This window comes from Stenella coeruleoalba, assembly GCF_951394435.1.
Source record: "Stenella coeruleoalba genome assembly, chromosome: 21".
In the NCBI taxonomy this organism is placed as follows: Eukaryota; Metazoa; Chordata; class Mammalia; order Artiodactyla; family Delphinidae; genus Stenella; species Stenella coeruleoalba.
The window spans coordinates 1079878-1092781 of record NC_137167.1 but is presented as its reverse complement, the minus strand read 5'-3'; the positions used below and the strand labels follow the sequence as shown (position 1 = coordinate 1092781).

The following is a 12904-nucleotide window of genomic DNA, read 5'->3' as shown; positions in this document are numbered from 1 at the left end:
AAGTCACATTTGGAAATGAATGGAATCTGTAGACTAAAGGCAAAATGGACTGTATATAAACAGTGGGCTTTATTCTACGAAGTTCTTTCCAGGGTGTAGTAGCTAACAATTCTGAAACCTCTGCACATGTAACCTGGAAAGGAGCAATGCACAGATAAATGGCAGATGGTGGGAGCCAGGGAGCCAGCCACAGCCTTGCTGTGGGAGTGGGAAGTTACAGATAAGCAAGGGGAGAGCCTCTGCCCTCGTAATACTGGATCTGGGCTTCCAGGGAGGATGCTGACTGGCCGGGGGAAACACACAGATCTTCACGCTGGGAAGACCCTGCAGGCACAGGAAGTTCACGCCCCCTTTCCACCCATACCTGCTGGAAACACTCAGCCCTCCATAATCAGTCAATTGCAGCATTTAAGACATTCTCACCCCCAGGCAGATAAAGGAGCGTGAGGGTCTTGCTTACCCCTAAGCTGTCCCAGAATCCAGGCCCTGGGTGTGGAGCCAGGTTGGGGGTTCCTGGGCCTCTGACCAGCAGGTGAGAGGAGGGAGGAAGACCGGTCCTGAGGACAGAGGTTCCCTCAAGTCTGTGAGCCCAGGAGCCCCGATGGGGCTCATTCCCAGTGCGCACATGGGCGGGACCTGCAGTGGTTCTCTTCCCCCTGGGCCCTTTGATGAAGCCATGGCAGCACTGGGCCCTGACGTCTCCTGGCGGTGTCTCAAACTCTTACACAGCAGTTTTACAAAGGAACAGGAGAATGGAGCTGAGCCCCTGACGGCCACTCCTTTGTGGCTCTGAGTTGCTTCCACCAGGACCGCAGTCACCTGCACATAGTCCGCTGTGACCTACCTGCCCCCATTGGCCTTTCCCCTCCCTCCCTTTGATGATTCCCGTGACATTTCCAGCCTGGACCCCTCTCTCAGGCCAGACGCCTCTGTCCAGCCACTGCACCCCCATCTCACCTTGGGGGCTAACAGGCCCCTCAGAGGACTGGGCCCACAGCTCCCCACACCCAGGAGCAGCCCCACCTTCCCAGGTTGCCGAGCCCAGGCACCGGGTGTAATCAAGCAGGACCCTATTGGGCCTTTCCAGGACAGACCCCTCCCCCACATGCTCTGCTATAGCTCCTCTCTGAAGTACCTGGATAACAGTATCTGATACACGCTTCCTGAGTTGTTTTACAGATGCTAAAACCACCACCAAGCGGAAGAACTTAACTACTTGATGATCATGAACATGTAGCCCCGGAACTTCTAGCGCCTAAGAATTTATAATGTTAACCGCCTGTTACCTCACCATCAACCAGAGAATTGTGCACCAGCTGATCACATACCCTGCGACGCCCCTCCTTCACCTGGCCTTTAATATTGCTTTACTGAAATCCTTCAGGGAACTTGGGGTTTTAGAGCACAAGCCACTTGGCCTCCTTGTATTGGCACTTTTACAATTAAAGCTGCACTTTCCTTCACCACACCAGGTGTCAGTAGACTGGCTTTACTCTACTCGGGCAAGCCGACCCACGTTTTGTTCGGTAACACTGGGGCCTCCCAGGCTCCCACCCTCCTTGTGCCCCAGTGACTCTCATCTGCTCCTCCAGTCTTGTTGCAGCAAAAGTAGAAATGAAGTTTTCCTTCTCCTGAGAACAAGGAAAACAAAGGGAGCAGCGAACAGGCTAGAGAAGAAACATAACCTGGCCTGAAAGTGTTCATCACTCCTTGTTTTACTTTGTCACTAATCTGTAATAACTAGATTTGTACTTTTCAAAGCTAACCTCACTCCCTGACACTATGTAATTTACATTTAGCACACATCACCCCTGACTCTGTGTGAGTTACATCCCCTGCCTCTCACTCCCTAACCTTATTATGTCCAGCACTTACATTCTATATGCCCCTCATAACAAATCACCCCCTATAGTTTTTGCATTTCAGAAACGAGGTCACCGCCGATAAACCAGAGGCAAACGTATGAAATTACCAGACTGTTGGACCCCAATTACCACGCGGCCTGATGCCAGCTATGACTGTTTTGAAATAATGCAAAGGAAAGGAAGAATGCAAGACCTTCACTACTTTTATCGTCATCCTATACCCCAGACTGCGAGAGTCCCACATATAAAATTTTCCCTGATTCTCAAGGAGCTGGGGGGTGCCCAGTTCTTGTGGTGCTAGCCAGCTGTGTCTTCCCTTCTGCCTGGCAGAAACATAAAGCCATCTCTCTCTTCCTCCTAAATCCCTGTCTCCGAATTTCTGTTTGGCCTCGGTGCACAGGGAAGCCGAGATTTTGACAACAGTCTGTGGCCAGTTCCCACACTAATTCCCCTTTATGCCCACAGCCCTGGCCCAAGCCTGATCCTGTGCCTGGTTCCTCCATCAGGCCTGACAAAGCTCCCTGCCTGCACGGTGCGTCTCACATCCCACCGCAACCTGGTCTTTCTGAAGCATAAACGAGACTGACTCTCTCCCGCCTGTAATCCCCCAAATGTTTCCCCACTTTCGCTAGGGTATCTGCCGGGAGAGACATCTGCCAAGGCCCTGAGAGTCCCCGGCATCCCCACTAGGCTGCTGGCTCCTGAGTTCCCTGACAATGAGCACCTCAGCAGGCCGGGAGACACGGCAGAAAACCCCAGAACTGCTCACCTCAGGACTGGGCAGGCACTGCCACAGCCTGATCAGAGAGAGCAGAGAAGGGCTCCCCAGCTGGGACACAAACTCTGCACGAGTGGCCTCTCCTTGAGCCATTACATCAACTCGTGTGACTTGAGGGAAGGAAGGACTGAAGCACACTTGGTTCCTAAGGAGGATGGTATAGGCTCAGTCACGTCCGTCCAAATTCACATGCTGAATCCCTAACCCCCAGGACCCCAGGATGTGGCTGTATTTGGAGATGGGATTTTTAAAGAGGTGATCAAGGTAAAAATGAGGTCACCAGGGTGGATCCTAATCCAATAGGATTGATGTCCTACAAGAAGAGATTAGGACACAGATAGGCACAGGGGGAGACCATGTGAGGACCTGGGGAGAAGATGGCTGTCTAAGCACCAAGGAGAGAGGCCTCAGGAGAAGCCAGCGTGCACACACCTTGATCTCCGACAGCATCCAGGACTGGGAGATAGGTCTGTTACCCAAGCTGCCCTGTCTGTGCTATTTGTTACGGCGGTCCTGAGCAGACTCACACGCAGGGTTAACTCAGGGCTCAGACTGGACAGAGCCCACTCTCCATCCCCCTGTACGTGGGTTACAGGAACCCCAGGAACTGAGGAGGGGGTCCCTGAGGGGAAGCACAAGATAGAAGATGCTAGGCATTAACATGGCTGCATTCATGTTAAACGTGCCTGAAGTCCAATCACACGAGATGGTTTTGTCCTGTATGTACATCGGCACCTTCAGTCTGAACTGCAGATCTTTGGCTTCACCAGCTCCACTGAGAGCATTAGCTTCACCTGCTGTGGACCGTCTCCTATAGGATTTCCAGAACCACAAAGCACTGAAGCTTCACAGGACCCAATGTCTGTGGGCTACCGTCCAGGTGACCGTCACAACAGGGCTGCGCAGCTGGCCATAAGAACCCATTTCCCTTTTTCCTGTTCACAGTTACCCTGCACCTCCCAGCCTTCCCACCTCTTCCAGCTGGGGCATACTGTCTCCTGTTACCAAGGGAAACAGGTGAAGTTGTTGAGGGCCTTGGCCAGCCTGCATCCTACAACAGAGGGCATGAAAATCAGCTGTTCACCGCACCCTGCTGGTTGGAGACCTCACCTGGAAGCAGGGAGGAGAAACAAGGGGGCCCAAGCTTGGTACCTGACACTCACCTGCCCTGGACTCTCACAAGAAGGGGACAGACACATCTTGAGCTCCAGCCCAGTTTTGGGAGACACTTTGTTCCAGCAACAAACTTTACCTTAAAACCCAAGGTACTTTACAAACCCCTCCCCAGCTGTCACAGAAAGTCAGGCTTCATCTCATCACACTTTTCTCAAACCCCAGCTCATGCTGAGACCACCACTCAGGTGATGGTGCTTCACAGAAGCCCCTTTAAAAGATCCCTCGAGTTCAGTTCTCCCAGCCCTGCCTTCAGTTTAAGGGAGAAGTTTCCTTGACAAACCTTCTCAGTTTCCTTGACAACCAAGCTTCGCAATCTCCCAAACTCTTCTCCTTCAAACATTCCTATTCTAGGCTGGATGAGCCTAAAGAGACAGTGCTGTCATCACGTGCCAGAAACCGATTCCAAGCCCATAGTTATTGGTTACATGATGTTATTGATGATGAAATCCAGGAAAGCCCGCTTTCCAATATAACCATTTCTGGACTCGGCACTGGGTCCCTTTCCACGGACAGAGTGGAGTGGCTGTTTCCACGTGCCCCGTGGTAGAAGAGCTCACCTAATGCAGCCAGGACTTCATCCTTTCCAGGTGATTCCAGGGTCCTCACTCTGCCCAGACCCCACCCACATGGCTGCTGTCTGTGCCAGTCTATACGGGACCTTGGCAATCTCCTAAAATGAGGGCTATTTTATACACAGACAATGGGTTGAATGCTGGCCCCGAAAGATGTGTCCCCCCCAGAACACGTGAACAGGACCATATCTGGGAAAAGGGTCTTTCTATATGTAGTTAAGGATCTCGAAGTGAGGTCATCTTGTGTTAGGGTGGCCCTCAATCCAATTGAGAAAGTCCTTATGAGAGACAAAAGAGGAGAAACACAGACACAGAGCAGAAGCCACATGAAGACAGAGACAGAGACGGGAGGGATGCAGCTGCAAGCCTAGGAATGCCTGGAGCCCCCAAAAGCTGGAAAAGGCAGGAAGAACCCTATCCTGGAGCCTTCGGAGAGACTTCTGTCCTGCAACACCTTGATCTCAGATGTCTGGTCTCCAGGACTGGGGGAGGATGAATTCCTGTTGTTTTGAACAACCCAGCTTGTGGTCATTTGTTACAGAAGCCACAGAATGGTCACACAGACCCTGCTCTGTAGGATCCTGGAGTGCGGGCCTCATTAAAGGCCCACAGAGGCTGGGTTACAGAGCGCTTAGGGTCAGCATTGGGCCTCAGAAATAATAAAGCAGTGGCTGGACACCAGAATGTTGAGGGGTCAGTCAGAAGCTCATCCCTAAGGGTGCCGGCTGCACACGGCCTCCCCTGGTTTTTACGCCTGTACCTGTTGGGGATAAGTATTTCCATCCTGATTCATGACTTCTGATGTCACCCTTCACGTTGCTAATCAAGAACCCACTAGTTATACAGATGAAACCCTATCAGGGCACTTGCTCCAGTGGTAAACAATTCTGAAGTTGGTCAGAGGTGGGGAATCGTCTCCCATGCAGCCAGCAGCTCCCCCGCAAGTAGTGTCCTCATCGCAAGGCTGGGGGATGGTGCCAAGGCGTCTGTGAGTAAACGTGAGCTGAGCCCCAGGCCAGCTGCTGCTGAACTGTTCCCACCCTTCCCAAGTAAAACACCTGAATGTGTGCAAGGACTTGAAAGCCTAGAGGAAAGGGCTTGGAGTCACACCAGCCACAGCACGCAGGCCGAGTTGGTGCCTGCAGGCCAGCCAGGATGGTCCTGGCCCCGGGCGCTCTTCTGGAAGCTTTCCATTTCCCTGCCTGAGGTACCCCTCCTGTCCCGGCCCCCACTGCGTTTTTCCTTCCTCACCTCTGCCCGCGGAGAAATTCCAGCAGAAGGTATGGGCGACACATCCTCTCCTTTAGGAGGTGGCAGCCCGGCAACTCCTGCAGAAAGTCCAGCAGAGCCCCACTCACACTGGGCCACCAACAGAGCCATGGCCCCTCACTCCCTCCCAGCAGCCCAGCCCCGAGACTGCTGACGGGGCAGAGAATATGGCGTCAGGCCCAGCTGCAGGGGCTCTTGCTGCCTGGAGCGGTGTTTATATTGACCTCAACGCAGGCACACCTGGGGAGGGCTGGCCGGCAGGGTCAGGCTGCCCAGGTCAGCCAATCCTCACCCCTCAGGGTCTCACAGTTGCATTCTAGCCAAATTCTAGCTCTCACATTCCTGCCCCAGAGCACCTGGGGTCGGGGGCAGCAGACCCAGGCTCTGTTCCAGCAGAAGCTCCCTTTCTGTGAACAGGTCTTCCCCCACTCCCATTATCCTCACTGGAGACCCAGGAGGCCACAGCATCGGGGCACCTCCAGCACCAGGACCCCACCCTAGGGAATCTCTCAAGAGCAGGGACCAGGCCTGCAGGTGGAGGGGAGGAGGGAGCTGGCCTCTTCAGGATCCCCGGGGCTAGGAAACCTCTTACGCAGGAGGGCCTTGGACTCAGCTTAACTGCCACCCAGGGTCTCCTAACCCTCCCCTGGTAGGGGGGGCCCTTCAGATTCCAGGGCCCCAAGATCCTCCCCACCGACTTCTGACCCCAACTGCAGGGTAGGGGACCCCCTCCGCGCCTTCTTTTTTCTTGCTCCCAGAATTCCCTGAAGCTGTTATACTCAGGGCGGGATCGGGGCTGCTCCCTGCAGGGCCAGACCCTGATGTCCGGCCAGACCCCAGCTGGCAAGAAAAAGGAAGCCCCGTCTCCGCTGCTGAAAACACCAGTGTGGGACGTTTCCCGTCCACTTCACCTGGCGGGGAAACGGGCACACTGAAGTGGAGAGTGATGGGGTGGAGGTGGGAAATGCGGGTGCTCGGAGCCTGGAGAGGAGGGTTCCTGAGGGGTTGAGGTCACAGGGTGCAGGAGGGGGCCGGGAGATGGGCAGGGGGACGGGCTGTGCGTGTCCGGAGCACGTGCACCCTCGCTTGGGCCGGCCCCCTGCCCTGAAGGCTGCGTCTAGTAACACAGGGGACCCTGGAAGGGGGTTTGTTGTGTGGCTGGTTCACTAAAGCTGGGTGTCTGTGGGCACATGGGCCCGGCTGCAGTCCCGGTGAACACACTGTTCTCTCCAGAGAAATGAGGTGGACACTCAGTCCCCGGTCTGTGGATGGTCTAGTCCTCTGGGTGTCTTGTCTCTTCTTGGGGGTCACTGGGGCTTTATCCTCACTCCGTGGGGTACAGGAGGGGAGGGATGCACACACCCCGGGCTCACTGTGCCTGGACTCCTGGGGAGGACCTCTCTGGCCCACATGTTCACAGACCTCAGTCACCCCTGCTCGACACTCCCCTCCAGAGACTCGGCAAGAGGACCTGCCCTGTGAAACGGGGCGCCTGGGTCGGGGGGCTTGTGGGTCCCTCCTCAGATGGCCACACTCAGGTCTTGGGGTGGGTGCGGTGGCCTGTGACCACTCGCCAAGTCACCACGCTGCTGCGGCTCCTTTCTGGGGCCTGAGATGCCCCAGGGGTGGCTGGGGCAGTGGGGCAGGTTGCTGTGATGGGGAAGTGTGGGACGGAGGTCCTGGGCCCTGGGTCCCTCACCGAGGAGGAGAGGGGGTCATGCCCAGAGGGGGGGAGGCCGGTGACGGTCCTGGGTGTCAGCAAGCACAGCGCCACGCCCCGCAGGCCAGGTGTGGGATTCCTGTGGCCCCGGCACAGAACACCAGATGGGAGGCGGGGTTGGGACAGGGGACGTTTCCTCTCAGGCCTGGAGGCCAAGGTCAAGGTGCTGGGGGCCCACTCCTCCACGGCTTCTGGGGTCAGTCAGTCCCAGGCCACTCCCAGCCCCGTCTCCGTCTCTGCCATGACATCGCCTTCTCCCCCGTGTGTCTGGGTCCAAATGCCCCCCATGAGGACGCCCGCACACTGGTCAGTGACCTCAGCTCACCCCGGGCAGCTCTGTGGTGGCCCATCTGCACACAAAGTCCCATACTGAGGTCCCGGGGAGTCCGTCTTCTGGGGCCTCTTGAGGTGACAATCCTCGTGGTCGACACAGCTCGTGGGGGTGTGTGGGTCCCCCAGGCCGGAATCCAGAAGCCTCATGGAGGATGGGGTGTCCTGAATCAGGGAGGACGGACGGACGGGCAGAGGGGGGAGGGAGGTCGAGGGGCGGTCAGCCCTGCCCTCCAAGGATGGGGAGAGTCTCTAGCAGGCCGGGCCAGAGCTGGCGAGGGGACGCAGTGGTCAGAGGCGGGCGGCCTGGGCTGCAACGTCAGGGTCGCTTAGGGCAACCATAACCCAGCCCCAGCCCTAATGCTGACCCTTCAAAGCACCAACACCAAGCCACATCTAATCAAGTCACACAAATACATCATGAGAAAGAAAAGTACACCAGTATACCTTAGAAATATGAACGCAAGAATCCTCCACAAAATTAGAACAACATGGAGCCAACAGAACATTAAATGGATGATGTCATAAACAAGTATCTCTACACTGGAAATGTCAGGTTGTTCAACATATTAAACCTAAGCAATGTACTGAAGAACTATAAAGAAGTGAAGTCAAAGCACATGATCCTATCAATTATTGCAGGAAAAGCTATAATCAAAATCCAGTGCTATTTCATGATACAAGCACTCAAGAAAGTAGGAATAAAAGGAAGTTTGTTCAATATGAAAAAGAGTAGTATACAAAGCCACAGCAAACACCATGCTCAATGTTAAAAACTGAAAGATTCACTCCTGAAATCAGGAACAAGGCCAGGAAGCTGGCCTCCACCACTGATAATAGTGTACTGGAAGTTCTACCCAGAGTTTTGAGGGAAGAAACCAAAGGCATCCATATGTGAATGGAAAAATTAAAACTATGTCTATTCACAGAACACAGATCACACCATCTTAAATATAAAACTTCCTATAACAACAAAAACTATTTGACTAATCAGTAATTCAGCAAAGTAACAGAAAAAAATATCAATTCACAAAAATCTATCTTATACATATATACTAGCAATAAACAATCTGAAAAAGAACTTATGAAAACAACTCCATTTTAAATAATGTCAACATTAATATTTAGGAATATATTTAATGAAGATACAGGACTTGCTTTTCTGTATGTAAAGCTGTCTGTACGTTTGAAATTACTGGAAAGCCAAGTACTTTTCAAAACACCATGTCAAAACCATGCCAGAAAGGCAGAGGAAATATCAAACTTCCATGCAGAGGCCAAGCCTTACCCAGATCCAGTTCACCCCAAGTCCACATGTCATTTAGAGGCACTGTGGAAAGAATTATTAGGACTTCCCAATATAAAGGACTTCCCTTTCTTCCCTGTTGTGCGTGACCTGGATGTGGTAGAAACAGTGGGATTTTGGAAGTTCAATTTTCCACACCATTCCACCAAAAAAACTTGATAGAAATAATAAATGAATTCAGTAAAGATGCAAAATCAGTACACACAGCTCAACTGCATTTCTAAACACTAATAATGAACCATCAGAAAGAGAAAAAAAAACCCTATTTACAACTGCATCAAAAAGAACAAAATACCAAGGAATAAATTTAACCTAGGATGTGAAAGACCTGAAAACTTTAAGACACTCATGAAGACATTGAAGAAGACGCAAGTCGGTGGAAAGACTCCCCGTGCTCATGGAATGTAATAATTACTGATGCTAAAATGTCCGTTCTACCCAAAGCGGTGCACACAGGGAAGGCAGGCCGTCCTGAAATTCCAATGGTGTTTTTCACAGAAATGGAGCAAATCCTCCTAAGATGTGTGTGGAGCCACAAAGGACCCCGAAGAGCCAAGGCGACCCTGAGAAAGGAGAACGGGCCGCAGGCATCTCCCTCCCTGACTTCACACTTCATCACGAAGCTACAGTCCCCAAAACAGTGCGGAACTGGCTCAAAACAGGCGCACAGACCAGAGCGACGGGACGGAGAGCCCAGAACACATCCTGCACGGTGGGGGGGGGGGGGGGGGGAGGGGGCCGTTAAGTTACGAGAAGGGGGCCAAGGACACACCAAGCGGAAGGGCAGCCCCACGGTAAACGGTGCGGGGAAGACTGCACACCCCATAACCCACGCGGCTCCACCGCACACCAGCCTGACCAAACACCCAGCTTTGCACACCAAGGCCTTCCTGGGTCGCATGAAGACGGACCCCCGCAGCCGTCAGTCGCCCCCAGGAGGCTTCTCCCCACTGTTCCTCACTGTCTCCTCACCTGTTCCTCCGGCGTCGCCTGCGTCCTCAGGAAACCCAGCTCCCGTCAGCGTGGACGCAGCCCCACGTTGTCCTGAAGCCGAAACCACAACGAGTCCTTGAGGAGACCGAGCGCCCGTCAGCAGCCAAAACCCGGCGGTGCCTGAGGAGACACAACTCCCCTCAGCTGCGCTCAGAGCGCGTTCCGCAAAGAACGCGCATGCCCTGTGGGTCACAGAGGCGGGATCAGCGCCACCCTGTGGTCGGTGCGGGAAGTGCAGGCCGCCCCTCCCTCACGGGTCACTGGAGACAGAGACCCTGCTGGCAGAACTGCTGAACCCATTAAATTGTGGAAATCAAACAAATGAGGACAATATCCCATAGCTTCTCTAAAGTAGTTAATGAACAATGAATTGGAAACCAGATGGAATAAAATGAATGTAGACACGAGCTTTACAACTTACACCAAATTCACACAAAATGATTCAGAGACAAGTTTGAAATGCAAAACTATTCAAAATTATAGGAGAACACATAAAAGAAAATTGATATGAGCTTGGGCTTGGTCATGCCCATCACAAGATTTGTGGTTTTAACGCACAACACAAAAAAACAGTCCAGAAAGAAAAACAAGGGATTCTGTGGACTTTATAAAATTAAAGGTTTCTACTGTGTGATAAACCTCATTCAGAAAATCGAAAGACAACACACACTGGGGGGAAAAAACTGCAAACATATCTAATAAAGAATTTGTCTCAAAATATACAAAGAACTACAACACAACCCCATTAAAAATAGGGAAAGCTCTAAATAGACACCTGGTCAAAGAAGGTACAGAGATAGTATACAAAACTATGCCCAGGACAGGGGGACAGAGAAACAGTGGTCCAGTTCAACTCCCTGAGTCATGTGTGACCCAGGACTAGTCCTGTCCTTCCTGGAGGCCTCAGAGTGATGGGGAGGGAGGAAGGGGAAGAGGGCGGATTCTGCTTAAACCTAACTCTAACCCCGACCACTCTCACCACTTTCATTCAACATGGACTAGGAAGTCCTAGACATAGTAATTACATGAGAAAAAGAAATAAAAGGAATCCAATGGCAGAGGAAAAAGTAACACTGTCACTGTTTGTAGATGAGATGATGTTTTATATTTCATTTATTTATTTATTTATTCATTTATTTATTCTGGTTGCGCTGGGTCTTAGTTGTGGCAGGTGAGCTCATTAATTGCGGCAGGCAGGCTCCTTAGTTGTGGCATGCGAACTCTTAGTTGTGGCATGCATGTGAGATCTAGTTCCCTGACCAGAGATCGAACCCCGGCCCCCTGCATTGGGAGCGGGGACCCTTAACCACTGGACCACTGGGGAAGTTCCGAAACGATGTTTTATTTAGAAAATCCTTAAGACCCCCCAAAACAAATAGAATTCATTGGAGAATTCAGTTAAGTTGCAGGATAAAAAATTAACCTATAGAAATCAGTTGCATCTCTATCCACTGGCAACAAACTTTCAGAATGAGAAATTAAGAAAACAAACGCATTGACAATGGTATTAACAAAAATGAAATACCTAGGAATACATCTAACCCAGGAGGTAAAAGACCTGTACTCAGAAAACTGGAAGACACTGATGAAAGAAACTGGAGACGACACAGACAAATGGACAGATATAATGTGTTCATGGATTGGAAGAATTCATATTGTTAAAATGATTCCACACCCCAGAGCCATCTAGAGATTTGATGCCATTCTTATCAAAATACCAATGGAATTTTATGAGAACTAGAGCAAAGAATTATAATATGTGTAAGGAAACAGAAAAGAACCTGAGTAGTCAATACGATCTTAAGAAAGAAGCAGAAACTTGGACATATCACACTCCCTGTTTCAAACTATACTACATATGTAGAATAATCAAGACAGTATGGTATCGGAACAAAAGAAATACACATAGATCCATGGAACAGAATTGAGAGCCCCAAGATAAATATAGGCATATATGGTCAATTCATCTATGACACAGGAGGTGAGACTATACAATGGGGAATAATAGCCTCTTCAATGAATGGTGGTAGGAAAACTGGACAACTACATGTACAAGAATCAAACTGGAATCCTTTCTTATACCACCTACACAAGCAACCTCAAAATGAATCAAATGCTTCAATGTAAGACCTGAAGCCATAAAGCTCCTCGAAGAAAACATAAGGAGTCTGGTCTTTGACATCCATCTTAGCAATATTTTCTGGATCTGTCTCCCCAAGCAAGAGAAACAAAAGCAGAATAAACCAATGGGACTCCATCCAACTTTGAAGCTTTTCTATGGCAAAGGAAACCATCCACAAAATGAAGAGGCAGCCTACCGAATGTGAGAAAATAGTTGCAAACAATATGTCTGAAAAGGGGTTCATATCCAAAACAGATGAAGAACTCACACAACTGAACCTCCAAAAACCAAAAACCCAATTAAAACTTGGGACTGAACATTTTTCCAAAGAGTATGTACAGATGGCCGAGAGACATATGAAACTATGACCAATATCATTTATCATCAGGGAAACGCACATCAAAAGAACAATGAGATTATCACCTCACACCTAAAAACTTGGCTATCGTCCAAAAGACAACAAATAACAAGCCTTGGCGAGGATGAGGAGAACCCTCATGCATTCTCTTGGGAATGTTCATTGGTGCAGCCACTATGGAGAATAGTACAGAGGTTCCTCAAGAAATTAAAAATAGAACTACCATATGATGCAGGAATTACACTTGGGGGTATCTTTCTGAAGGAAACAAAAACACAAATTCAAAAACATATACACAAGGAGATCACCTCAGTGCTTTGTGACCACATAGAGGGGTGGGATAGGGAGGGTGGGAGGGAGGGAGACGCAAGAGGGAAGAGATATGGGAACACATGTATATGTATAACTGATTCAC

General features: G+C 50.8%; 1 long non-coding RNA gene across 1 annotated transcript in view; it reads right to left on the bottom strand.

Moving 5' to 3' along the window:
* The window catches only part of LOC307179653, a 103122-nt gene extending 92804 nt beyond the window's left edge, over positions 1–10318 (bottom strand). Inside the window, exon 1 of the long non-coding RNA XR_013825497.1 lies at positions 9989–10318. This is a non-coding gene — a long non-coding RNA (uncharacterized lncRNA). The remainder of the gene's footprint in view (positions 1–9988) is intronic.
* Between the last annotated feature and the right edge of the window lie 2586 nt (positions 10319–12904).